Source organism: Myotis myotis, unplaced genomic scaffold (genome assembly GCF_014108235.1).
Source record: "Myotis myotis isolate mMyoMyo1 unplaced genomic scaffold, mMyoMyo1.p scaffold_m19_p_4, whole genome shotgun sequence".
In the NCBI taxonomy this organism is placed as follows: domain Eukaryota; kingdom Metazoa; phylum Chordata; class Mammalia; order Chiroptera; family Vespertilionidae; genus Myotis; species Myotis myotis.
In genome coordinates this window covers 79,184,445-79,189,942 of record NW_023416346.1, presented here as the reverse complement: position 1 = coordinate 79,189,942, position 5,498 = coordinate 79,184,445, and the positions used below count along the sequence as shown (strand labels likewise).

Here is a 5,498-nt window from a genome sequence, read left to right as displayed (position 1 = left end):
AGATCACAAAGGTATTGATTACATCTCAAGGCTTGGAATGAGGAACCTGGTTTGCAAAAAAGCAGTTTACAGAAGAGAATTAAGCATGTTAATTATAGTTTTGGGTCTCGTTGTCACTGAATTGACAGAAATATATTATCTAGAGCCCTCAGGTCTGGAATGAGAAACCTAGTTTGATAAACACAATATCTAGAGCCCTTGGGTAACCTGGGTTAAACTTAGGCATGTTATCTAAATTACAGTCCTGAGTCTCCAGAACACTGAGTTGATAAGTTAACTGGAGCCCTCCGACCCTGGGACAGCTGCGCTGTCTCTCCTAGGCAAAGGAAAAATGTGCCCTCTAAGACCAGTATGAAACCACGGTTTCTACCTGAAATAATCATAAAGCAGGGTTTTCTAGATTTAAGAGATTAGCTTAAAAATAGTATTAAATAAATCCGCAAGGCAAGCACACTTCCTGCCCCATCCACATTTCTGTAGTAAAACTCCGCCTTAAAGCTCCACCCCTGAAATTCCATCCTGCCTCAGTGAGCAGACATTCCTTTTGTGATTGACCAAATCAGAGGGAGGGGCCTTTGCTGTTTCTAGATGGCGGCCCCCAGGGGCATGGAAAGCCATGTGGCTGACATGGCAGCTGCCAAGTCATGCAGCCCAAAGTGGTGGCTGTCTACACTGTTTGTTTTTTTGACCAAGCAAACCAAAATCCCTAAAAGATAGATGGCCAACATTATATTGCAGACAAACTGAAATCTCATTAGCTGTTTATACCTTTTATAATTATCTCAAAGAATATCAATTAAATTTAAACTGGTTTTTGTCAGACCAATAAGCAAAGGCATTTAGCTACCACAACTACACAATTTTTCCTAATTCAATCTGAACCTTAAACTTTTAGCTAGCAAGTCAAATATTCAGAATTTCTTAATCAGTAACATTTTTAAGAATAAACTTCAAAAATGCAATACATAATCAACCAACAGATTCAATTCTGTCCTCTAGATTTTTCATGAGGCAAATTAGATTATTGAGCAATTTTTATAATCTGATTTAGTAAACTTTATTTTTTACTTTCAAGCGGCTGTGGAAAACCACATTTGAGCCTTGCAAAACAGGTTCTGGCCTACCTGGTCTTTTCAGATGTAAATTGACCACATTCTTTAAGATTTTGCTACAGGCGGGAGGCAACTACCCCCTTCCTCCATTAAGAAAATATTTCTTAATTAAAAAAGGACCAGTTTTTTTTGTTTTTTGTTTTTTACCTTGGAACAACCTTTAAAAACTGTTCTTTATTATGGACATGCCAATCCTGCCGTTAAAATCTAGCCAGCATCTTTTTTCATTTGGGTAAAATTTGCAATCTTTCCTAGGAAATAATCAGTCTTGGGGTTTTATTTTATTTTATTTATTTTATTTTTTTTTTTATTGATTTTTTACAGAGAGGAAGGGAGAGAGATAGAGAGTTAGAAACATCGATGGGAGAGAAACATTGATCAGCCTCCTCCTGCACATCTCCTACTGGGGATGTGCCCGCAACCCAGGTACATGCCCCCGACCGGAATCAAACCTGGGACCCTTCAGTCCGCAGGCCGACGCTCTATCCACTGAACCAAACCGGTTTCGGCATATAAATACATTTTATTAATTTTTTACAGAGAGGAAGGGAGAGAGAGAGTGAGTTAGAAACATTGATGAGAGAGAAACATCGATCAGCTGCCTCCTGCACACCCCCTACTGGGGATGTGCCCACAACCAAGGTACATGCCCTTGACTGGAATCGAACCTGAGACCTTTTAGTTCGCAGGCCGACGCTCTATCCACTGAGCCAAACCGGTTTTCTATTTTTTACATTTGTAGAGAGATTCCAGCTCAAAACTCTATTTAATCTGAAATCGGACAATGCGAGAATTAGTTTTAAGCCACTTTTCTCTTTACACGTGCACAGAAATCCCAGACGCATTTTTCAATTTTGTAAAACTTTTCAATTACAAGGACTTAAATTATTTGCTACTACCACCAAGATCTGCACTAGCGGCAGCTCCACCTAGGCCCGCGCCCTAGGCTTCAAGGCTCAAGGCAGCAGACCTGGAAAACCACACCTGGGGCTGGCAACCAGGTTTGGCCCAGCCCTTGACTTTAAAACGACCATAATGCTTAAAGAGGTAGTTTGAGTCTGTTCCATAATGTCCATCCAGTAAGTCCACAGAATAAAACAGAAAAACACAGACACAGACAAACAGAGGGCCCCAAAGAACAGCCTTCCAACTCCATGGAAGCAACTAGACAATGGCCTTACGCCAAACCGGCGGGAGCGAACCGCCTCATCTCAAATCCGTCTCAACTCTCCCCGCCCGTGGTCCTTCAGCAGTGCGTCCACCTAGACCGCTTCAGGAACTACAGAATTTCAGAAGTGAGCTCACACAGGACAGAACATATAACACACAGAACAGAATACACAACACAGACACCTACCGCGGCCAGTCAGACTCTCCAGATCGGGGGTCCCTCGAGGGTCTTGGGGATCCTGGACGAGCCCCCAAATGTTATGCCCAGATTTCAAGATTACCAAAAGCCCACCAGGGAGCCAGCAGAGTCTGATGAAAAAGCAAAGAGACTTTATTCGAGCTAGCTCGGCTCCCCGACCACACTCACCGATGCAACGGCAAGCCAAGTGGCAGGGAGAGAGAACTCTGTGTGGAGAGGGGTTTTATAGGGGGTTGGAGTAAGGGGAGGAGAAAGGACTGTGGGGCCTGCCGATTGGCCAGGCGCAAGTTGGTGTCTTGTTACACAGGATGTGGTCATATCTATGGCACGCACTTCCCTTGATTGTCATTGGTTAGTTTAAAGAAGTCCTGGGTGTGGCTAGCAGAGGCTTGGGCTTTCGGGAAGAAGCTCCTTGCCGAGCACATGGCTGCCAAAAATGGAGGATCCAGGGTAAGATGGAGGGTGTAGCCCTTACCCTGGAGCAAGATGAAGGGCATAGCCCTCGCCCTTTCAATTGCAATTAACAAAATCAGCCTAAAATTCATATGGAAATCCAAGGGTCTCAATATAGCCAAAATAATAATGAAAAAGAACTGAGTTGGAAGATTTATATGTCCTGATTTCAAAATTTACTACAAAGCTACAATAATAAAGACTGTATGGCCTGGGCATAAGAATATATAGATAAATTAAATATTATTTAAAGTGCAAAAATAAACCCTTGAATTTAGAATCAATGTTTTTCCTTTTTTTTCAATATGTTTTTATTGATTTTTTAGAGAGAGAGAGGAAAGGAGAGTGATAGGGAGATAGAAACATTGATGAGAAAGTAACATCATCAATTGGCTTCCTCCTGCACCTCCCCTACTGGGGATCAAGCCAGCAACCCAGGTATGTGCACTGATTGGGAATCCAACCAGTGATCTCTTGATTCCTGGGTCAACGCTCAACCACTGAGCCACAATGGTTGGCTAGAATCAATGGATTTTCAATAAGAGTGTCAAGATAACTCAAGAAGAAGTAATCTTTTCTACAAATGGTGCTGGGACAACTGGATATGTACACACAAAAGATTAAAGTTGGGCCTTAATATCATCCCATATGCAAAAATAAATGCCAAGTAGATCAGATGTCAATGTAAGAGCTATAATTAAGTTAGATAATGGTTTCTTTGTTATGATACCAAAATTAAAAGTTGCAAAATCAAAAACAGATAAATTGGATTTCATCAATATTAAAAACTTCTCCAGAAGATCTGGATAGGGCCTCCAGCCATGCTGACCCAGCTTTGGTCATTCTTCACAATGGGTCTCTTCCTCTTTTGCTGGCTCAGTTATGGCAGCCATGAAGACTCTGAACCACAGAGCTGAAGTAGTCTGAGCCCAGGCAGTGTTGGCGGTCAACATCCATGCTGCCTGGGGCCTGCAAATTGTGCTGAGGACCAACTTGGGTCTGAAGGGCACCATGAAGATGTTTGTTTCTGATACTGGAGACATCAAGCTTACTAAAGATGGCAATGTGCTTCTCCATGAAATGCAAATTCAATACTCCACAGCCTCCTTAATAGCCAAAGCAGCAACAGCCCAGGATGTCATAACTGGTGCTGCTACCACTTCCAATATCCTAAATATTGGAGAACTACTGAAACAAGCAGATCTCTACATTTCTGAAGGTCTTCATCCCAGAATAATAACAGAAGAATTTTTTGGGGGGGTTCTCTGAAAATTTTAATTTGTTCTGACAATAAAACGAACACAGTGTAAGGACTTAGCCCTCTGGCTAGGCAAGACATTAGGACCCTTAAGAGAAAGCACCAAGGCAGCGGCAGGAAGTGGTGGGATGGACTCGGTGGAAAGGAATGCACTACACAGATGAACTATGGAGGAAGGGCACAACGACAAGGGTCAGACAGACTGCCCTAGCCTTGACCTGGTGGTTAAAAAGAGAATCACACCCTTTCCCCAATTATTAGGGAGAGGTCCGAGGGGAGGGGGCACAGGGTGCTTATTGCTGTCCTCTTCATGGGCCTACAGCATCTGTGAACACTGGAAAAGAAGGCAGAGTAGCTTTGCGCAGAGCAAGGAGAGAGAGAGAGAGAGAGAGAGAGAGAGAGAGAGAGAGAGAGAGAGAAAGAAAGAAAGAAAGAAAGAAAGAAAGAAAGAAAGAAAGAAAGAAAGAAAGAGGAAGACAAAGAAATATGTAAAGGCTGACTATTGCTTGTGGTGGGGTAGCTCTGAAGTCTTTTGATTACCTAAATCCTGATTGTTGGGGACATGAGGACTTGGCTATGACTATACATTGGGAGAAGAGAAGTTAACCTTTATTGAGAAATGTAACAATCCTTGCTTTGTCACATTATTGGTCAAAGGATCAAATAAGCACACACTCATTCAAATCAAAGGTGCAATAAGAGATGGCTTGAAGGGCTGTTGAAAATGCTATTGATGATAGGTGTATAGTTCCAGGTGCTGTTGCAGTGGAAGTGCCAATGGCAGACACCCTGATTAAATATAAGTCCAGTGTAAAGGGCAGTTCAAGCATTTGCTGATGCATTCTCATTATTCCCAAGGAAACACTATTTAAAGTTCAAGCAGAACATTCATAATCAGGCCAACTTGTGGGTGTGGACTTGAACACAGCTGAGGCAATGGTAGGAGCAGAAGTAGGTGTATGGGATAACTGTTGTGTAAAGAAGCAGCTTCTTCATTCCTGCACTGTGATTTCCACCAACATTCCCCTGGTTGATGAGATCATGCTAGCTGCAATGTTTTCTCTAAAAGTTTGAATTGAAACTTCCCCTGTATTGCCTGAATTATGAAGACTCCCCAGAGTGATTCTAAAAATACAGCTATGGAATTTTTGTCCTGGCTTCAAATGATTTTTAAAGGAATTTTCTTTTCCCATATGGAGACAGGAGATATTCAAATTCCAAACTCTGAAATTATAATTACAGTACTTTTATCTAATTAGGCTATTTTTAAAATTGCACTCGGTGTATGCACAATGAGCAGGCTATC

The 5,498-nt window shown here is 42.1% G+C and overlaps 1 pseudogene; it reads left to right on the top strand.

The window, feature by feature from the left end:
* Positions 1 to 3,945: 3,945 nt before the first annotated feature.
* Positions 3,946 to 5,266, top strand: LOC118653484 (annotated as a pseudogene).
* The last annotated feature ends 232 nt before the right edge of the window (positions 5,267 to 5,498 follow it).